The sequence below is a fragment of the Vombatus ursinus genome, unplaced genomic scaffold, assembly GCF_900497805.2.
Source record: "Vombatus ursinus unplaced genomic scaffold, bare-nosed wombat genome assembly UNPS02014791.1, whole genome shotgun sequence".
Lineage (NCBI taxonomy): Eukaryota > Metazoa > Chordata > Mammalia > Diprotodontia > Vombatidae > Vombatus > Vombatus ursinus.
Genome location: NW_020954569.1, coordinates 78,159,841 through 78,183,935, shown reverse-complemented (window position 1 = coordinate 78,183,935; position 24,095 = coordinate 78,159,841). Strand labels below are relative to the sequence as shown.

At 37.4% G+C, this 24,095-nt stretch overlaps 1 protein-coding gene across 3 annotated transcripts in view; it reads right to left on the bottom strand.

The window, feature by feature from the left end:
• NEDD4L (neural precursor cell expressed, developmentally down-regulated 4-like, E3 ubiquitin protein ligase) overlaps positions 1-24,095 on the bottom strand; it is a 452,792-nt gene that overhangs the window by 209,183 nt on the left and 219,514 nt on the right. The gene's annotated exons all lie outside the window — the stretch shown is intronic.

The window sequence follows — 24,095 nt, the reverse complement described above, 5'->3', positions numbered from 1 at the left end:
TTTCTTATTCAAGAGTCACATTTTACAACATTTTTTTCTGGCCATCTTTCCCAATGACCACTGTCAATAAATAATTATCAAGGAGACATTTGGTGTAAGAAGCAGTAAATAAAAAACTGTAAAATATCTGTGCTTAACACTCACTCACATGTAAACTTTTTTAGCTTTTGTAACAATGCAATACTCATGAGGACAAATCCTGGAGGAGACTGACTAGAATGAATGAACCAAATTGTTTTTTCTCTTGGAAAACTAGATCCCCAGCAGATCTACTCTGACTACAGAATGAGGTAACTGCTTCTAAAATGCTAAACAGTTAGGCATAAATAGAACACCTCTGCGATGAATAACAACAATAACAATAAAAACTGATATTTATAAACCATTTTAAGACTTGCAAAGCCCTTTACATACACTACTTTATTTGCTCCTCACAACTACAGCCCTGGTAGGTATTATTATCTCCCTCCCCCACATTTTCCAAAATGAAGGACCTAAGTCTCAGAGAAATAAAATGACTTAAACATTGTATAGTCATTAAAGTTAACAAGTTTAAGGAGTGGACTTTGAACCCAGATCTCTAATGACTCCAAGCCTGGCACTTTCCGCCATACTATGCTGAAGCAAGCCTCATCAGCTACACTTATGAACATTCCAGGAGGCACCAGAAAGTCCACAGGATTAAGGTCACATGCCTGAGGGACAAATGAAAACAAAGAAAGAACAGCCCAGTTCCTTCTGAACAGATCCCCACAATAAATACCAGCCTGGGAAAAGTGAAATCATTCCTGAACGTTACACCTCATTTGAAATGACAGCTATTTAGGTACAAGGTTCACGAAACTGCCAGAGTTAGAATCAGGTGACCAATCTGCACTGAAAATGGCTTCACCTGTGAAATCCTGAAATTCTTCAGGTTAACTTTCACACTGACCAAAGTATTCTAATGATTATTAATCAACTTTCACAAACATTATATTTACAAGGTTCTTAAGTTCTAGGCTGGTAAACAAACATAAAAAAGACTGCCAACTCTCCTAGTTCTGGTTAATGAGTAACTACTACCAAAGGAATTTTTTTTAATAAACTGAATTAAAAGGGTGCATATTTGGGCTTCATAAAGTGTCTCAAGAGGAAAAACAAACAAGGTAACAAAGGGGGAAAAAAAACAAACCTCCCCGTTCTATATAACACCTATGCACAGCACACAAAAATCAATACTTAATAATCATCCAACCACACTTTAAACCAGTTATTTCAGCTGATACTTATAATTCCACAAGGAAGGATGGTGGAACTATGATGCTATTACTCCAGTTTTTCAAATGAGGAAAAGTGTGGCTCAGAAAAATTAAGTGATTTGCCAGGGTCACATAACTAGTGAATGTCTTAGTCTCAATTTCAGTGTTGTTTCCACTAAGGCATATTGGTTTTTTTTTTCCCCCAGAAGAGGAATGTGCTTGTAATTGCTTTTCTAGTATGGGAAATGAATTTGCAGTGACCCATACAACCTACAGGTGTTTGTTTTCCATGTGACCATCTATTTTAAAAAAAAGATCACAGAGAATTTGGATGACAGAGTAAGACTTTTATACAGATTCTCAAGTTCTTTTATTTTTCTGCAGATGATTGGATGAGTTTACAGCCCCTTTCTACCACAGATTGTAACAATTTAAGAGTATTCATGATTCCTGACTTAGTGATAATTTTTTGGGTCTTAGCCAGAAGTTAAATCCAGATATGCCCAGGCACCTTTTGATACAAAATCATCTTCTTTAGCTGCTGTGGCCTTTACGGGATTGACTGAATTTCTGTACCTCACCACGACACTCAGAACTGAAGACTGTTGGATGCATTTTATCATTTTGTTGAGTGTTTTAACAATAGCCACAAAACCAGGGTCTCATTTATTTTTGCCCTAAGTTCTATTTAAAAATTTTTCCTGAGGATTAATTGGTAATGCATTTTGCAAAGGATATTGATACATATGGCATCAAGAGGCAGCCAGGTAGAGCAGTGGATAGATCACTGGACTTGGAGTCAAGAAGACCTGAGTTCAAATCCAGATTTAGGCATTCACTAGCTGCATGACCCATAGCAAGTCATTTAATCTGTGTCTTAGTTTCCTCAAGTGAGGGTCAAATGACATAATATTTGTAAAGTGCTCTGCAATCTTTAAAGTGATATATATGTGTGTGTATAAATATATATGATATTATATATATAATGATGATTACAATGACTAGTGTATATATACACTAGTCATTATCATCATTATAATATCATCTAAATCATCCCCTTCCTCAACCCCATACTGTATACCTTAAACAATTCAAAATCCATTTTTAACATGTTTTTCCCTAGTCAAGGCACTGACTAACTTGGGCCCTGACCACTCTTCTCATAACTATAATGAATTCTTTAGCTTTTAATATCCCCTCTCCCTTCTGCCATCTAAATCCTATCTATCCTTCTGGCCCAATTCAGATGTTACCTCCTCAGTGCAATATTCCTTTATACGTTAGTTTGAAGTTATCTTTCCTTTCTCTGTATTCCCATAAAAAGTACTGCTCATACCAGTTACCTAGAATTAATCATATACTAAACTTTGTACTATTAGTTATCTTTTTATAGCTGTCTTTTTTATCTCTCCAACCAGACTATAAATTCATAAAACTCAGGTCATTATTGTTATTTGTGTATCCCCTATGGCCACCAGAAGAATGCTCATGGGAGGTACACAGGTGTCCCTTGATCAGCTGGTTCTTTACTCCCCTCCACCATGACCAAATTTATCCCTTAGTAGGATTAAATTTATAAAATCACTTTCTTGTCTGGCATCCTAGAATGGTGCAGTGGAAAGAACATTGGCCATTTTGTCTGAGGACCCAAGTTTGAATCATAGCTTTCCTATTTACTGCCTGTATCATCTTGGTAATCACATCACCTTTGTGCATCCCCAGCTTCACAAGCAAAATGAAGGAGCTGGACAGAAGACATCCAAGGTTCCTGCTCAGCTCCAAATGCAATCATCTCATGATTCCACTTAGAGTAAGAGTGGAATTTTCCACCAGTTTTCACTCTCAAACTTATTAAAGATTTGAATCAACAATGAATATATATTGAAAGAAATCTATAACACAAAATACATAATATTAAACTAAGATAAATATAGAATTATATGCATAATATAACATATATATATATTGAAAGAAAGTCTCAAAATGAAATCTCAATAAATTTTCAGACATGAAAAAACTGAACTAGGAATTACCTTCCATCAGTGGTAAGGTCCTAAAGGGTAGAACTGTTTTATTTTTGTTTTTTTATTTCTGGTATCTAGCACAGTGGATGACACATTCTACTTAAAAAAAAATGTCTCTTGATTGATTTGACAGGATAGCAGCACCATACAAGAGTCATCTAAGGCTGATAATTTTGGTTCCTCTGCTTCCCATCCTTGGCTTAAATTTTATTCTTGCTTATATAATTAATTAGTTCTAGATTTTCCCTAACTTGAAGAAATTTATTTTCAAAATGAATACACGGACCACTGGGGAGAGCAAATATCTGCCACCAAAAAGAGAAGGGAGAAAAAACACACAAAATGCAATAAATTTAGGAATATTTTCACTGTGAATTGTTTTTGGACTGGCCCTTTTGTCCTGGGGAAAAGAAATCAGAAGGAGTATTCCCAATAGCTAAAGAGATCGCTTTTACATCACCCAGATGCATATTTGGCAATAGCCAAATGGCTACAGACTTCACAAGCATCATCAGAAACTAGGGAAACATTTTCATTTTGTTGGGCTCTCAAATGCTTAGATTACTACAGGCACTCGGAATATGTTTTTGCGTTTCCCTTCCCCCACCGGAAAAACAAATAGTTGCACTGAACAGGAGTTTGATGTTTTAGCAAAAATTGCCGTATCTACTTGCACTATGACTCTAATGTAAATGAGTATGGAACTTGAGCATAAATCTCTTTTTCATATAATCTAGCATGTGCCAAACTTAGCACCACACAATCTAAATGCGGGGGACATGCTACCACCATGGGAAATGTCAGGTCTCCTAGCAAAATGGTAGTTACTAAATTGCTGTATGAGTTTATATTTTGAGCTTTAAAGAGGTGCTGAAAAGAGAAGAAGCCAGGTAAGAGCCGCAAAATCAAAGGGGGAAAACAATAAAAACAAACAAACCTCTTGCTTTAAGTGTCTGGATGGATGTGCTAGATCAGCACAAAACATTGGTTATAGGGGAAGCACCCCTAGGGGCAGCAGCACAGTGGCTAACAAGGATATCTCCATGTCCAGGAAAGAGAAAGACACACATAAACACTACTGGTGACAGTGAGGAGAGACACAATATGCATGATACTGTGCTGGCTGAGTCAATTTGGAGCCAAGTGAATAAATAGAATACAGCCTCCCTTGAGCAACTTAGCAAAGACAAGAAGTTATGAGGAACTGATGCTGGCACAGGTTTCTAACTGGGGGAGGGGAGGAAGGATGATGCCTACTTTCATTATTTAGCTTTGAATTTCCTTTCTCCTTCTACCTGCTTTGGGTAGCTAGGTGGCAAAGTGGATAGAGAGCTTGACTCATCTTCCTGAGTTCAAATCTGGCCACAGACACTTCTAGTTGTGTGACCCTGAGCAAGTCACTTATCCCCATTTGCCTCAGTTTCCTCATCTGTAAAATGAGCTAGAGAAGGAGATAGCAAACCACTCCAGTATCTTTGCCAAGAAAACCCCAAATGGGATCACGAAGAGTCGGACATGACTGAGCAACAATAAACCTGCCTGCTCAACAACGCCCATATTTCATTGTTTTGAAGCTTCTCTATGAAACTGGGCTAGCAAAGGAAAAGGATAAAAACTGAATCTCAATTTGCCCTTCTTAAAAAGGTCTGGGTAAGGAAGGAGATGAAAACTCTTGGCTAAACTAAGGTTTTTGGATTATGGACAGTTGTTCATTTTATCCACACTCTGCCTGTCCCTGTTACGGAAGATTATGGAGTTGTATCAAGGATGTTCTGAAGCAGAGATCCAGAGGATATGACACAGCAGGGAGCAGCTGGGAAACAAGCGACTGACACAGACTGGCCTGACATACAATAATCAGCAGCTACTTTTGAAGGAAGGCTTTAGAAGAAACATGGCAAAGGGGCCCAGGTTTTTGGAAGAAAGTTACAGCCAGGAAAATTTAAATAATACAGAAAGAAAGAATATCAGTAAAACTTTTTCATTTTTAAAAGTTACAACTGCAAATCAAGGAAGAATATCCATCCTTGAAGAGCAAAAGAACGTAAGAAGGCTTGCCCCATCACACTTGGGTCCTTTCAGTAACACTTGGATAGACAGAAATGTCATCTTCAATCTATAAAAAACAGTCATTACAGTAAGACTGAGCTGTGAATGTAGAGATACAGAGCAGCCAACAAATTTTTTTTAAGTGTGAGGGCCAGTGCTTTGTTGTTGTTCTTTGTTTTTTTTTTTTAGCTTTCAGGCAATGGGGTTAAGTCACTTGCCCAGGGTCACACAGCTAGTAAGTGTCTAGTGTTTGGTCTGAGGGCAGATTTGAACTCAGGTCCTCCTGACTTCAGGGCCGGTGCTCTATCTACTGTGCCACCTACCTGCCCCCAGGAGGGCCAATGCTTTAGCCTCAAAAAGTAGAGGTAACAACAGGAAAAAAAAAAGGTCTCACTCTAGTAAACTTAAAACAATCACAAAACTTTGGACCTGAAGAAATCTTAGAAATCATCTAGTCCAATGTGGAAATGAATATGTTTAACATGATTGTACATGTATAACCTATATCAGATTGCTTGCTGTCTTGGGGAGGGGGGATGGGAAGAAAGGAAGGGAGAAAAATTTGGAACTCAAAATCTTACAAAAATGGATGCTGAAAACTATCTTTACCATGTAAAAAATAAAAATACTATTAAGTGGAAAAAATGAAGAATGAAAACAGCTATGTCAAAAAATTACTAAATTTTAGGAGCAGCAAGGTGGTGCAGTGGATAGAGTCCAGCCTTGGAGTCGGGAGGGCCTGAGTTCAAATCTGGCTTCAGACACTTGACACTTACTAGTTGTGTGACCCTGGGCAAGTCACTTAACCCCATTGCCTAGCCAAAAAGCCAAAAAAAAATATTAAATTTTAAATAATTTGAAAATAAATAATATGAAAATTCAAAAAATATATACTTTACTGTCCTCATGTTGTACCATGATTATGGAGATTGGCAGAAGCCTTTCAAATCACTGCCAATTGTTCCTATTTTGAGAGATAATGTCAAAAAGTATTTGGAATATACTACACTACCATTGTCTGGAAGCTTGAAGTGACTAGCAGGTATGAAACATGTGATCAACGAAACTACTTGTGTGATTGGAGGGAGGAAGTATCTCACACATCCCCTCACAGGTGGTTAGAAGGTGGCATACTTCATGCTTCAATCTCCACCTGAACTCATCATTGGCCTAGATGAAAATAAGACAGAGAGCACTGGGTGCCAAATCAAAATACTTTAGTCTGACATGTTTTAATGACAGCATTACTTCAAATAAATCTGTAAAATGGGGACAACCTATCTCACAGATATATAATGAGGAAAGCACTCTATAAGCTTTAAAACTGTTACCAAAGGCTAAGTGACTGAAAAAGGTATATAAATATATAAGAAATTATATACAATTCCATCTCAGAAAAGTTTGACTTAGATTCTGTGTAGGGTAGGAGGAACCTAGCAGGTTATTTAAGAAGTACACATACATACTATGTGTATATGTGTGATCAGCTGTATCCACAATAAAAAAAAAGTTATTGTTCAAAAAAAAAAAGAAAGAAAGAAATCATCTAGTCTTACAGTCTCACTAGAAATTACTATGACAGCTGGCCCCGGGAGGCTTGTTCTCTGGGAGGAAGCACTGACCTCTCTGGCAGTTAAGTTGCCTATCAAAGACAGCACTGTTTGGTTTAATTTCCACTTGTGGTAAATTTTAGACAACTTAAGACCATACTGACAATATAGTGTGCAAATACTTGTTAACACTGGTACAGAGTGAAATAAATAGTCTGATACCATACACTGTGACTAACCCCAGCAATGGTATCTTCATACAAGTTCCATTGGAGCAATATGACTAGCCTATAAAGCATTTGTTGTGGATAAAAGATTACATGAGAAATAGAGGCATTAAAAATAAACTGAATAAATCTTTTGGCTAAAAAGCAAGCTACAAACAAAGAAGGGCCTTTCTCTCTAGGATGGCTTTGAAGTAATTGGGTTTTCCCCCATTTGTATAATCTTTTGGCACCACGATGAGTTATCAAAACCTTCTTCATCTGAATCTCACTGTAATTGTCATTTGTGTTCATTAATTCAATCCCAGAAAGAGATGAAGATGTACATTACGCATTATAAACCTGACTCTGGTATGTATTTACTTGAATGTCAAAATGATGCCATCTTTATCTTCTTAAATGCAAGGTGACACCATCTTTACCTTCTGATAGACCTCGGATGTCTTTCCCATTTGCTGCACACCAGTGATGAATAATGAGAACAAAGTGATCAGAACATAGGTCTAGCTACGACAGGTCCTTTCTCTTGAGCCACCATGGACCAAAGTTTTATAAGCAATGCAGATCATACCCAATGTGGAAACAATTAACAGTTGCTACGTTAAAAAAAAGTTTACCTCACAGCATTTACATAAGACAAATGTCTTTGCATGGGCACACTACTGCTTGACAGAAGTTCAACAATCATGGAAAATGAAAGCTAAGCAAATTTTTCAATTTTCAGTATCAGATTTTGTTTCAGAGTAAACCCTTTTTATAGGCTTACTTCTGATTCCAGAACATTGGTTTTTTGTCACATTTTGTTGTAAAGTTATTTTTAACTAGAGACCATTATTTGTAAGTTATATAGTAGGATAGGTCAAGAAGTAACCAAACAGGAGAAACAAGATCATTTCTAAGCTCCTACTATGATACTTGACTCTTTTCAGGGTACTTTGTCTAATTTATAGTGAAACGGGAAAATGTGGAGGCTCCAAGATTTTCTCTCTGTGTTTCTTCTTTTGTAAAAAGAGTAGGTTGGACTAAATGAGCTTCTGGGCCCATTGTTAAAAATTAGGAAGACAGGCACTAAAGCAAAATGAGAAAAGAGAATATAGCATAAAGATGAGACTGCCACATATGGGAAATATATAAATATGAGGATCCTAAAGGGTATCTATCCACCATGGGTTCTGGCTTGTAAGCAGTCCACTGCCCCAAACCTAGTTCCTTTGTCCAGAGTTAGAACATCACATGATTATGGAAACAACACTATGGGAAAGATAGGGGCTGGCACCTGGCATCCATTAAATGCACTTCAACCTCAACAGCCAGGCCAAAAAACATCAGCTGTGGAAACCGAAAATTTCCATGTCAACTGTCTGAACTATCAAAGGAAGCATGGTGGTGTGCAAAGTGCTAGCCTTGGGAGCCTGAGGGTCTGGGTCTGAACTCTCACAGTTTAGTATCTCTGCAACCTTGAGTGCGTCATTTATGCTTTTTGGGCCTGTTCTCTCATTTGTAAAATGGTGGGGGCGAGAGGAGAGAGAACTACATGATTTCTAAGATCTCTCCCTAATACAAATCTGTCGTATTGTCAAAGCAGTATTTTTAGTTTGTTTTGAAACAAACTGACTTTCCCCTAGGTTGCAAAGTTACATGTGTTGCTCTAAAAGCAAAGTCCAAAATTGAGCACAGTCCTCTAGATACAGGTTTGAATGGATCTTGAGTAACAGAAATAGTGTGATATAATGGAAAGAGCTCAGACTGAGAGTCAGAAAACTTGGGGCTCTGGTTGTGTCACTAACATTCTATGTGATCATTGACAAGTCACCTAGCCTCTCTGGGCCTCAAATGTAAAAGTAAACAGTTGGATAGTTGTCTCTAAGGTATCCAGTCTAACTCAGCATTGTGCAACGGAAAGTGCCCTGGCTTGGGAGTCCTAAATTCCTAGTTCAAATCCTACCTTTGCCACTTATTCCCTGTATGACTTTGGCCTGATCACTCTGGGCCTCAGTTTCTTTATCTGAAAAGTGTCTAAAGTCTCTTTTAGATCTAAATCTGTGATCTAGCTATGATCTTCCATACAGAGAGGACCTACTCAACAAGGCACTCTGATGCTTTTCCTATTATGGATGCCATTATGACTTTTTATTTGGCTTCTCTAACGTTATGCCTCATTTCTCACCATGTTATTGGCTGAAATCCTTTTTGCAAGGAATAAATATATACCTCTTGGTCATATTTATATGCATGTGATTGAATTCCCCCCAAAGTGTATCAACCTCTGCTTTAGATATTGTTAGATTTTAGAAAAAAGTTACTAACGAGATCATGGAAGGTTCTACATGGCTCTTCAGTTTTGTTTTGTTTTGTTTTTTTTTGAGAAATTCCTCTTTCTTTTTAATTTCTGAAAACAGTGGAGCACTGGCTAGAAATAAAATGGCCTAATATCAATTTCCTGGTTATTTTTTGCAGATGTTAGAACTGAAACAAAGAAAACCAACAGCCACGGAGCAAAAGCCCTAAGCCAATGATAATCTGGTCTTATGGGGATTTGAACAAGAGACAATTAGTAGAGGATTAAGGCTAAGTAAAACCACAGCTGAACATGTAACTGCCAGCATGTTGAAGGCAGAGAACCAGAGAGGCTATTAGGTAGGAAAAAAACCCACGGGGGGGGGCATTAGTTACATCAATGAATGGATATGAGGGAAGTCACACAGATATTACCATGCTTAAAGCTCTCTATGTAAAACAGAATTAAGGAGGATAAACTGTGACTCTCAACAAGAGCTTATTCTGAGAAATGGGTGAGCTACCCTCAACCTTTCTTGCCTTCACCCCAGTTCTATCACCTCAGTTCTTCAGAAACTCAGAAATCTCAGAATCACTGAATCTCAGAGCCAGAATGGTTCTCAAGGGTCACCTAAACCAACCACATCGGAACAAGAATCTCCACCAAATAACCAACAAGTCATCATTCAATCTCTACTTGAAGATCTCCTTGTGAAAGGAAACCCCTTACCTACCAAAAGAGCCTATTCCACCCCTGCATGGCTCTAATTGTTAGGAAGTTTATGCTTACATCAAGCCTAAATCTTCCTCTAGGGTCAAGTAAAACAAATCTTTGTAATCACTCTTCCATTGAGGCAGCTGGGATACAATGGATAGAGCTGGGCCAGGAATAAGGAAGACCTGAGTTCCAATGTGGTCTTAGACACTTATCAACTGTGTGACCCTGGGTAAGTCAGTTAATCTCTATTTTTCTCAGTTGTCTTAACTGTAAAATTGGGATAATAATAGTACCTATTTTGCAGAATTGTTGTGAGGATTAAGTGAGGTAACATTCATAAAAAGTAGCCACTATATATGGCTTATGCTTATTCCCTTATCCTCTCCCATTTGAAGGCCCTAGAAAGAGACAGCTGTCATCTTCTCTTTAGTATCTTCAGCCAGTTTCCCACCTGAACATTCACCAAGCAGATTGCCCTACTTGGGACACTCACCGGTTTATCCATGTGTTACCAAGGTCGTGATGGCCAGAACTGAACACCAGCCTCCAGATAAGGATCGACCCAGGCGGCTTACAAACTATCACATCTTCAGTCATAGACACTTTGACTCTCAAAGCAGCATTAGTTTCTTGGCTATCATAGAACATAGCTAACATACTGAACAAGTAGTGCATGGAACCCTTCAGATTTTGTCAGACTGATGGCTACTCGTGTCTACCTCATCTTGTGTTTGTAAAGCTGAATTTTTTTTACATTCCTATTAAACATATTTTCACATTAATCTTGTTGTAAAGAAGAATTAGAACCAATAGGAGGAACCACAAGAAACAGAAACAAAACAGAAGAGGAAAAAAAAACAAATAGTATGCTCTGAACTGCATTCTAACTCCATAGTTCTTTCTCTGAATGTGGACAGCATTTTCTACCATGAGACTTTTGGAGATGTCTTAGATCCTTGCATTGCTGAGAAGAGATAAGTCTATCAAAGTTAGTCATCATACAATGTGGCTATTACTGTGTACAACATTCTTCTGGTTCCTCACTTCACTCAGTGTAAGTCCATACAAGTCTTTCCAGGTTTTTCTGAAGTCTGCCTGCTCATCATTTCTTATAGCACAATAGTATTCCATTACATTCATATACCACAACTTCTTCAGCCATTCCCCAATTGATGGCCATCCCCTCAATTTCCAATTCTTTGCCACCACAGAAAGCTGCTACAAATATTTTTGTATAGGTGGGTCCCTTTACCATTTGTATAATCTCTTTGGGATACAGCCCTAGAAGTACTATTGCTGGGTCAAAGGGTATGCACATTTCTATAGTTTTTTGGGCACAATTCCAAATTGCTCTCCAGAATGATTGGATCATTTCACAACTCCACCAACAATGCATTAGTGTTCCAAGTTTCCCACATCTTCTCCAATATTTATCACTTTCTTGTTTTGTCACGTTGGTCCATCTGATAGGTGTGCTGTGGTACCTCAGAGTTGGTAAACATTCTTTAAAATGCTAAATTTTTAGCAGTCCTTGGCCATTTGGTATAAGGACAAACAAACCCAGGCATATGGGATCCCCTTAGAGAATCACTATTTTATAGCCTTCTATTACATCCATTTTAGTCTAAAATAGAGGATAACAACTAATGTTCATAATAACAACTATGAATCATCAAGACAAGGTTAACTAAGACATAATATACTTTAGAAGGACTTCTAAACAAAAATATGTTTTAATAAGTGGTTTGGTTGTATATAAGTCTATAGCCCAGTCATACAACAAATTTAAGTAAACCCAACTGCTTAATAATAGTAGATAAATAGGCCTCAGACTCCATATTTGCAAAATAAAGTGATTGGAATAAGTGTTCTACACTTATGACCTCTAGGTATATGATCCTATTTTCCAAAAGGGGCACTGTACCTTCCCTTTTTCATCAATTTGTCCCACAGAAAAGGTCTAGATATAGTCTATGCTAAAATATTATGGCATGAGTGACTTAAAAAAAAACTAAACTTTTTTTTATCACATTATTACTGGGCATTCACCTATCCTTTCTAATAAAAGGAGCTTTTTCTTAGAAAAATGGAAGGTGAAGAAATAAGGGCCTTGGGGAAAGTATAAATGTATCAAGTTTGAATAGCAGGCTTTAAAAATAATCATTTGTTTACATAGTCTCTTTTATCAAAAGCCATCAAAACACAGCAGAAGAGTTGCATCATTCAACTTCTACCAGGAAGATAGAAACAAAGAATAGCTATATAAAGAGGATCATAAAGTTTAATCCTGCAGTTTAATGTGAGAAATGGGAGGGGGAAAAAACCAAGACACAAAACAGTATTACTACTAACCACCTAAGTGGTGGACCATTAGAGACAAATAAAACATTTCACATCTCAGGGAGTTAATATGTTGTAATGGGACAATCACTAGACCAGGATCTAGGAGTTTAAGTGTTAGCTCTGCTGCGAAAATAGCTTTGTGAATTTCAGCAAGTCAACTAACCTCTATGGGCCTCAGATTTCCTCATCTACAAAATGAAGAGTGTGGATTAGAGGATTTAATGTTCTCCCCAACCCACCCAACTTTCAGTAGCATCCTATGGTTCTAAGGACTAAATTAACCTTCCACATTTGCTTCAATTCACTTTTAATACATAGGAAGTACAATCATTCAACTGATGAGGTCATGGAACTCCTTTCTACCTTGGTCAGAGTGTCAGAACATCCCCTAGAAACCAGGAAGCTACTCAGTGTCATGGTAGATAGAGTACTAGACTTAGAATCAGAAATACCTGGATTTGCAACATAGTGGGATTATCAACTTAATTTAGATTTAGCTCTTCTCAGCAATACAACAATCTAAGACAATTCCAAAAGACTCACGATGGAAAATACTATCAACATCCAGAGAAAGAACTATGGAGTCTGAATGCAGATGGAAGCATGCTATTATCTCTCTCTTTTTTCTTTCTCATGGTTTTTCCCTTTTGTTCTGATTCTTCTTTCACAACATGACTAATGTGTAAATATGTTTAATATGATTGTACATGTATAGACTATATCAGATTGCATGCCATCTTGGGGAGGGAGAAAAAATTTTAGAACTCAAAATCTTATAAAAATGAATGTAAAAAACTATATTTATATGTAATTGGAAAAAAAATTACTATCAACAGAAAGACCTGGATTTTAATCTTGCCCCAGACACTCACTAGCTGTTATCACCCTGGGTGAATCATTTAACTTCTCTCTTTTTCTGTTTCTTCATCTGTAGAATGTCAATAATAAGAGCACCAAACTCACAGGGTTATTGTGAGGATCAAATGAGATAATATAGTATGTAAAAATCCCATCTTTTATTAGAAGCTTTCCCCAACAACTCTTAAGTCCAGTGCTTTCCCTGTTAATTATTTTCTGTATTTATCATGTATAATTATGATTTATCTTGTATTCTTTCTCGAATTTACTTTGTATACAGCTTGCTTTGTCTATGTTTGTTTGTAGGACTGTAAGCTCCTTGAGGGCAAGGATCACCCTTTTTTTTTGTTATCTGCAGCACCTACCATAGTGCCTGGTACATAGCAGACAGTTAATAAATGCTGGTTAGTTGATTAAAGTATTCTGAAATCCTAAAACACTATTTAAATAGTAGTTATTAAATTACTTTTTAAATTATATTTTAACTTTTTCTAGGAGTCATCCATTTTGCACTTAGTACTGAATGGTAAAGGAGGGAATTTATATTGCTTCACTTCAATTGCTGTGAAATGATTCCAGAAGTATACAAACTATATTAAGAAAACTAGAGGGGCAGCTAGGTGGCGCAGTGGACAGAGCACCACAGCCCTGAAGTCAGGAGGATCTGAGTTCAAATCCAGCCTCAGACCAAACACTTGACAGTAGCTGTGTGACCCTGTGTAAGTCACTTAACCCCAATTGCCTAAAAACTAAAAAAAAAGAAATGAAAAGAAAACTAGAGACAGACCTTCAGCACCATGGGTAGAACCCTGATTTATTAAAAGCCATAGCTAAGAACAGCACAGGAAGAGAAGGCTGAGCTAGGTCCCAATTTGCATTGATGAAAGAGTCTCAAATTGATGACATCACTAAATTTTTAAATGAAGCACTTAAAATATTTCAAAATATTGATAATTCATCCCTGGGAGTTCTTCTAATCCACAGCACAGTACCTCCCCACCTCAGTATATAGTTTCATGAGTAATGGCTATTGGGCAGCCTTTTTGCAATGAGTGCCTACAAACTGAGGTAAGCTTATCTTTGGATTTCATCAGGTCAGCATTGGAGGCCTTTTAGCTTAACAAGGACCTCCCTAAAACTGACACAACTTTCAAGAGCCTAGGATTATCTCTGTAACACAATGAAACAAAATAGGAAAATAGGACACAGCAATATTTTTCTTTCTTCGAAAAAGCTCTGGGACCAAACAATATTTAAATATAGAATCCAAAAAAAGTCAACCAATACCACCACACAGAGGTTAAAAATCAGGGTTTAGATTTTTTTTTAAAAAAAAGTTTATATCCATTAAGAAACAAAAAAAGAATACTGACTTAATTTTCAATGTTAAAGGAACAGCAAAAGTAATGCATAACAGAACTTCATCAACTATACAGAGATACATGCCTATATATGTAAATGTGTATATTTTTTATGAATTCCTATAAATATAATTTTGTATCCCCATGGTTACTGAGTACTTATATACTTACATTAGAAAATGGATATGAGAAAACAACAATAATTTTCTTAATGCTGTTATATCTTGTCTGTTCAAATGCACTTAAAAATGTTAAATTTTTAAAAAAATTTTTAAAAAAGACACCAGTCTCCTTTAAGAATTCTCAGGGCTGAAATAGGCTGATAAAAGCCAACTGTAGCATTTTAATGAGTAATCTTTGTATTTTATGCTAAAGAGGATTTAAACCAAAGCTGAGCAGATCATTTATGGAAAGAGGAAGTTAATGACTTGGTTGCTATGGAAACCCTCTTCTGATGGCAGGGGAAGGCTGCAATGGGCTTTTACGAAAACCAAGAGTCAAGTCTTGTAGTATGACATTTTCATCCATCTTTTCAGTCTTCTGAGAGGGATGAGGAAAGAAACAATGAGCACTACAGAGGCTGGTAGTTTAAAGGCTCCCATGAGACTGGCAAGACAGTTCTCTGTTTGGAGAGAATGACTAGCTAGACAGCAAAACAGCAGCTAGCAAAATAAATGGCCAAGGCTATGAACCACTCCCAGTTAAAGGAGAAATAGAAGAAAAACCCGCCGGAGGCTAACTGCTATGTCAAAGGGAGGCACAACTCGAGCAGCCAGGACTTTGGGATCCATTAAGAATAATAAATAAGTACAGAAAAAGTTACATTAGATTGAGCAATAATAAGTTGATGCCCCCTTCCCCCTTCGCTTCTTTGTACTAGTCCATATCATGTTTTATATCGTATTCTTATTTTCCAATTTGCAATTAGATATGATCAATAACTGGAGGTCCTAAAGGGTTAATACCCAAATGATTTCCATTGCTGAACTATAACTTTTTTTTAGAAAAATATGCTTTTCTACTGCCATTACTATAACATATATACCACACTGTGAAAGTCAACTATAGGGTGAATCTAAGCACCTCTTCTAAAATATAAACTTTTTTTCCTGAAAAAACCGATAAAAACATTGTCAAATTACTAATGCAGAAAATAAGCACTACATATGCAGATGTAATAATGTAGACATGCAATAATAAGTGCACCATAAGCAAACTTGATGGAAAACAAAAATTCTCTTTATTGAACTCTCATTCACACTCACAATTAACACATATACATGCAACACAACCACATTAAACAAGATATTGATAAACAGAATGGAGATTAAAATCAAGATTAGAAAATCTTAAAATTAGAAATTAGAAACTAGAAAACTAGAAATTAGAAAATATAGAAATCTATATATAATGTTAGTCTTCAACATACACCCATTTTGCATTGGTCAATTTTTCAAAACAAATATTACCCTAAAAGGATTTGGACTATGGACTGTGTAGCCCATAACAAGTAGGTACTCAGAAGAATCTGCTATCAAAACTGGTTTTGTGAGATACACTTTGGTTTATAAAATTTTTAAATCCATTAAAATAACCACAAAATCTTATGACACACTGATGGTTCTATTTTCCCCTCCATATGAGGATACTCTCCAGCTATGCTGAACACCTTCCATTCATCCCTTCTCATTCTATGTAACCCTTCTCTGCTCTGGCCCCTCATAGGGTTCACGGCAGCAGGGCCACTCAACATGCTTCCTCTAACTCTCTGGATATTGATGGATCTCAGCAAGGTAGTTAGTGCACATATTTGTGGTCTCTACTACTGGGGAGGGCTGAGGCTGGTGGATCACTTGAGTTTGGGAGTTCTGAGCTACAGTAGGCTAAAGCCAATCAAGTACCTGAACTAATTCAGCAGGAATGTTATGACCCCCTGAGAGCAGAGGACCTCAGAATATTGTTTCCTCCAACAGATTCTCTCCCCACCCTATCCCCACTCTCTCACTTACCTTTAATCTTTCTGTGTCAACTGGCTCCTTCCTTTCTGCTTGCAAACATGCCCATACCTCCCTGTTCCTCAAAATACCTTCACTTGATCCCTCCCTTCTCCATTAATTATTATCCTAACTCTCTTTTGATCTTTGTGACAAAATTCCTTGAACAGGCAATATGCAATAGAAAGCTCCACTTCTGTCCTCTCACTCTTTTCTTAGCCACCTAAAATTTAACTTCCAACCTCATCATTCTACTGAAAGTACTCTCCAAAGTTACCAATTATCTCCTGACTACCAAATCCAATGGACTTTGCTCAATTCTCATTCTTTTTTTTTTTACTTTTGTTCAGCCTTTGACCTGTCAATCACACTCTTCTCTTTGTCACCCTGTAATGTCATTGGTCCTCTTCAAAAACAGAGGACAAACAACAACTTTCTAGGTTTTGGGGATACTACTCTCCCTTGGTTCTCCTTTTACCCATCTGACCACTCTTTCTTTGTCTATCTATTTGCTGGATCCTTATCCAGGTCATATCCAATAACTATAGGTGTCCTATAGAGCTCTGCCTAGGCCTTCCATACTACTGCTATACTCCCTCTATACAATTTCACATAGAGATCTCATCAGCTCTCATGGATTTAATTACTATTTATATGCTAATGATTCTCAAGTCTACCTATCCTGCCTTAACCTCTCTGCTAACCTCTAGTCTTACACCTCCAACTACAGTTCAGATAACTCAAACTGGATGTCCACTAGACATCTTAAATTCAATATGTCCAAAAGAGAACTAATTATCTTTCTCCTTACATCATTCCCCCTTTCAAAGTTTCTTATTACTGTGGAGAACATGACCATACTCTTAGTTTCCCAGGTTCTACAACTTAGGAATCATCCTTACCTCCCCACTGTCTTTCCATCCCTCCCATATTCAATTTATTGCCAAGGACTGTAGATTTCACCTTGACAGCATCTTTCACACGTACCCCCTTCTCCCCTCTGACCCTGCCGCCATCTTGGTGCAAGCCCTCATCAACTCATTCCTGGATTATAGCAATAGCCTGTTGGTTGGGCTGCCTGCCACAGTTCTCTTCTCACCACAGTCCATCCTCCATTCAGCTACCAAAGTGTTTTTCATAAAGCACAAGTCCAACCATATATCCCCTCTTCTCAATATACTTCAGAGGCTCTCTACCACCTACAAAACATAAAATCCTCCATTTGATATTCAAAGTCCTACATAACCTAGCCCCTCCACTACCTTTCTAGTGTTCTTAGACACCCCTCTACATTGTATTCTTTGATCCAATGACATTAGTCTCCTTGCTGTCCCATGAAAGAGATACTTCATCTCCTGGCTCTGAGCATTTTCTCTGGCTATCCCCCAGGCCTGGAATGTTCTCCTTCATCATCTGCCTCCTGATATCCCACCTTATTTCAAATCTCAATTAAAATTCCACCTTTAACAGGAAACCTTTTCTAGTCCCTTTTAATTCTAGCGCCTTCTCTATGTTAGTTATTACCTATTTATCTTGCATATAGCTCGTCTACACATATTTGTTTGCTTGTTATCCCTCCCAATTAGATTGTGAGCTCTTTGAGCAGAGATTGGTTTTGGTTTAGTTTTTTGCTTTCCTTTGTATCCTCAGTGCTTACATAGTGCCTAGAACATGGTAGGTGCATAATAAATGCTTATTTGACTGTCTACCTGCCTAATGAAAAGCAAACTAGTCCAAGTCAGAATAAAGTAACAGGTTAAAGAGTCAGTGTCAATTAGTGTTGAGATTGGACCTGGGTGGTCAATGCACTTCCACCCTGGATGGGAAATCTAGTTTTGAAATTAAATTAAATTATATGATGCACCTTTATTTTGGGGTGAGCAGTGTTTATCCAAGTTATATAAAATGATGAATAAGCTCTAGGGTTACTTCTCCAAATTTACATTATCACAATCTGAACAAGATAATTTCTCTATCCATTGGATTTTTCCTGCATGGATGGTTAGGGTGAACACATGAGTGATTATGGATCTCATTCAGGTGACTCCACAATGTTGGAAGTCTTGATGTCACCAGCAAAATATGATCCCAGAGTGACATTAAATGCCTACTATGTGCTAAACATTTTGCTTAGGCATAGGGGACACAAAGACTCTTAACAAAAATTATTAAATATCTAGTTCTAATTTAATTTTTAATGAAATCTTAAGAAGGTTCACTGGAATTTCTATAGACAAATTTTCTGCGAGCTACTTTTATGAGGGCTGAAAAGTTTATTTTTAAAGTTCTGTATCTTTAATTTGAATCTTCAGGGAATATCACCACATCTGGCATTAATATTGACACCAGCAATCCTGTCCTTTAACTGCCAGAGATCTATACTCTTAACACATTCTCATACCCTTTAATCAGTATTTCCCTTTCAAGTAAGTGCTTTTAAGTACATTTTAAACATAATTATTTCAGAACTGTAGGCGTTCCATATTATATTTCAGTGCCCTTAACATTTGCTCTTTTATAAGGGAGAAAAATAAATCCCTTAAAATTAGATGGAATTCACAAATAGAGCTGTGAAAAATGTGTCAAAACCATTGACAAATATTCATACTCTTGATGGCTATCAAGGATCAGCTACTAAACAGTGACTGTGTGTACTTGAATTTGAAGGAGAGGGTCAAATGGGAAAAAAAATCAGCAGGTGCAGAAGGCAGGTCTCTGCTTTAGTATAGCAATGACTCACATAAATTCCAATTTATATAGTGATTTACAAACCTTTTTCATCAACCCTGTAAGGCAGATAATGAAAGCATTGCTAGCTATATATCAGAGAAGAATGAAATTACTCCAGACTCACAAGTAGTAAGTGATATGGCTAGAACTCAAACTAATCTATCTTGAGCTTCCAGACCTAATGCTCTTTTGCATCAAATCATGCTACCTCTCTGATTACTAGTCTACCTCAATGAGAATAAGCTTCTTCTTGCCTGTACCAACTTCTGTTTTGCCGTAACATTTCTAGAGAACTTCTCCATATCTAAAAGTTTCTCTATTTGGAATATTCCAAGATAGAAGCTTCCTGTGTCCTAGTTGATTGGTGTTCCCTGGCCTGGATTTTGGGCATGAGAGACTGATGACCAGGATCTCTATTAAAAAAAAAAACCTACATGATTACTATCCTGAACTGGCCATGACAGTCAAACCATCATGCTCTAAGCAGCTGCCCGAAAGCATAGGCCCGGAAGTCTTAAACCATTGTAGACTTATCTTTGTTGCCATGGCCTCTTGTGCCTGAGATTCCCAGTAGGGATAGCTCTGGTTATATACCTTTTTGATCCTTTCCCAATATTTCTTTGGAGGTATTGGTTCCATCCCTGGTTAACAAAAGTAAGTAGGATAAGTTTGGTGGTATCAGTCCCAGCTCCATTATAAAGCATCAAGGGGCAGTTCTAATTTAGAAGTGTCAGCCCTAGTTCTAATGTTAATAGAGCATCATTTGGATGCTGTATTTTTTTCCTTTATGGCGTCCACCCCCCCTGACTTCCTGAGTTGTCTCTAGCTAAGCCTCAGGCCCTTCATCACACCAAATAAAATTGCTTTCAGCCTTACCTAGGCTCCTCAATTTCTTCTGTGGACACTTTTTAGTCCCAATAATGAATACTGTGTCTACTCATAAATGAAAAAGGTTCTCTACAACAAAAAAAAACTTCATAACAGAGAACCTCTATCCTGTGAAAAAAATTATGTTAAAACAGCATGATTTCAAAACACTGCAGAATTAAAATGATACAATATTAATTTACTGACCCTTACCCAACACCACACTCCTAACTTTTGTGGGTATCACAGAATTCCAAGATAGTGCACCACTGACCACCTGAATATGATACAACTTCAGAGTTTTGATTGACACCATGGTCTAGTGGAAAGATGAATGGTCTTAGAGTTTGGAGATTTCAGTTTGAATCCCGGCTCTGCCACTACCCAGTTGTTTTACAATAGAACTTGGTGTCCTTATCTGTAAAATAGGAATGACAATATTTAAAGTAACTATCACCTAAGGCTGATGTGATTTGACCTAAGCTCTTTGTAAACTGTAAAATGCTATATAAACTGAGTTGTTATTATTACCATTATTATTGCCACATGAATACTCAAACCACCTAATAACACATGATATGAAGTGCTATCTTAGCTTCTGGTCTTCCTTCTAACTGGCATTTGGTTTTCCACAAATTTACATAATTTTTTAAATGTTCTGAACTGAAACATCAAAGTAAAATAGAAATCTCTATTGTTTATAGCTTGCTTTTTCTTTTTAATGTCAATTGAATAATATGCGCTCTTAAGTTGGTTCTGTTTGCAGAATATGTACTCTGTATCTTCAATTGCCAAGCAGAGCGTTGGTATACACCTTCCAAAACTTGAACAAGAGGTCAGGACATCTCAACCAATCTACAGATAACACGATGCATGTCCTGTACTCTGTAAACCCTACTGGGAAGTTCCCTCTGTGTTAGGAGGAGAAACTGTTCCTCTAATTTCTGCAACTTGAAATGATACAGTATCATTGGTCAGAACCTACTCATGGGCTTTTCTAAGTGTTAAAGTTAATTAAGTCAAAAGGCAGCACTGGAGGAATTCATAATCACTTCCACATCAAGTAATTCTGTAACCATTATTGAAGAAATGTTAAAAATTGTGGTGTTGGAAAAGATGGCATAGCTCTGGAAAAGATGCAGTAATACAAATGGGAAAAGGACCCACATGTACAAAAATATTTATAGCAGCTCTTTGTGTGGTGACAAAGAAATGGAAATTGAGGGGATGCCCATCAGTTGGGAAATGGCTGAACAAGTTGTGGTATATGAATGTAATGGAATACTACTGTGCTATAAGAAATGCTGAGCAGGCAGAGTTAAGAAAAACCTGGAAAGACTTGTATGAACTGATGCTGAGTGAAGTGAGCAGAACCAGAAGAACACTGTACACAGTAACAGCCACATTGTGCAATGACTAACTTTGAAAGACTTATCTCTTCCTAGCAATGCAAGGATCTAAGACAACTCCAAAAGACTCATGATGAAAAATGCTGTCCACATCCAGAAAAAGAACTATGGAGTCTGAATGTAGACTGAAGCATATTATTTGCTGTTTTTTTTTCTTCTTTCTTGTGGTTTCTCCCATTGGTTCTAATTTTTCTTTACAACATGACTAATGTGAAAATAGGTTTAATATGAAAAAAAAGATGCAGTAATAGTCTCATCAGGCTATTGATTATAAATATGAAATATAAGTCTCTGAAGATGATTAATGGTTCCGATAAGAACATATTTAGAAATTCATTAAATGTTTTCATCTTAGGTAAAGCAAGAACAGTCAAGAATAACAACTCACATTTATAAAGAACTTTAAACTTTCCAAATCATGTTCCTCCCAGAAATCCTGTGGTGAAAATATCACCACCCCTGTTTTACTTAACGAGAAAACTAATCTTCAAAAATATGAAATAAGTAACTCCTTTAAGGTCAAATGGCTGACAAGAGTCAGAGATGAAATTAAAACTCAGATCTTCTCACTCCAACTTCATTATTCTTTCCCCTTGGAATAATAGCATATAATGCAGAGCCCTGGCTATCAGGACCACAGCATGCCTCTGTTCCTGATTTCTTGTTCACTATAAGATAAGATAGAAAGTGTCACTACATTAGAACCTAGGATATTAGAGGTGTGAGTTGGAACTTTTCAAGATGGCCTCCAGAGCTTTATAAGCTGGTCTGTTCAGATTCTAGGGTGGACATGAAAGGCACTTACCTGCAGGAATCTTGAGAATGGAATTACAGAGCTTATAGTTTTTCCAGCTTAAATAGTATACCATCCTGATCTCTCAAATTGGTGCTGTTGGTATATATTGTACATGACAAGAAATTGATAAATAGGCCTTCACTAACTATGCATTATTAGTCCCAGATCAATTTGATAATCATACAAGGTAATCAATTTCCTATAGAAGCCCGTGACAGAGACAAATGTGGGCTTGACTATTCAGTTCAAAGCAGTAGTTCGTGGATGATGTTCGTGAATGTCAAATTCCTGTGCAGAAGGGGAGGGCAGGGTATGGATTTCAAATTTTCTAGGCAACAGAATTTCAGAATATAGCCTTCTACAAAGAGATTTCACAGGCAGCACCTGTCTGTGGATAATCCTAATTGGGTCCACAAGTTCCAAAGTCTTAGTATGGCAATTTCACATTGCAGAGCAGTGGCCTCTGAAGTGGGGGTCATGACTTGACCTCCAAGGGGAGTGGGATTAACCAACTGAATAATAGGAAGATGGGTTGAACCTCCTCCCCCCAATTACCCAATGGGGGGTCTTACCTACAGCACAACCACACCACCACACCTACCATTATCCCCCAACATTCATACTTTGCCACCTCTGAGTTATACAAACTCCCAAACTTCTCCTTCCTGAAGCAGGCCATCAGCTCCTCAGGAAGAGTATTGACCCTGTCATTACATGAGCACTATCAGCAGGAGGTGCCAACTGGGTCTTCCCATCATCTTGTGGCTTCTTCAGGTACTCCAGGCTCAACTGATTGGTAAGAGCTCCTTATTTTAGGTCAGATGGTATTACACAGATTAAGTAGAAATGGATGGACTGTGATTTGTATCTCAGATTTAATTAGGTTTTCTTGCCACTAAAAACTGACTCCTCTGAACTTCCTTGTTTCTGTTGAGGGTACTGCCATTCTCCCTAACATTCAAGGGGGTGTCATTTTTGACCCTTCATTCTAATTCCCCCAAATATCTAATTGGTTACCAAATCTTGTCATTTCCCCCTCCACAAAAATCTCTCAAACTTGTCCCTTTCTCTCTAGTCACTCAGTTAGCCTACACTCTCATTTAGCCCCTCATCACTTCTTTCCTGCACTACTATAATAAAAGCCTTCTAATTATTTTCCCTTCCACAAATCTCTCCTATCCTTCTCCCAGCTCCAAAAGTTATTTTCCTAAAGAGCAGATCTGATCCTGTCACTCCTACTCAATAAATACATATTGACTCTGAGATCAAATTTTTTTCAACTTTATCTCATTCTTTTAAATTTCTAATATTCATAATGCACATATTGAATATAGCACAACAGTAAACATGACTTACAAATAAGTAAATGTACAAATATTGGGCAGTACTCAAAAAAATTTTTTTTTCCTGATGGGGATCTGTGATCAAGAAAGTTTCAAGATCAATGTTCTGAGTGTACATAGTATCAGCAACATCATGTGATGATCAACTATGAATGACTCAGCTCTTCTCAGCAACATAATGATCCAAGACAAGTATAAAGGACTCACAAAGGAAAATGCTTTCCACATCCAGATAAAGAACTGATGGGGGGCAGCTAGGTGGTACAGTGGATAGAGCACCAGCCCTGAAGTCAGGAGGACCTGAGTTCAAA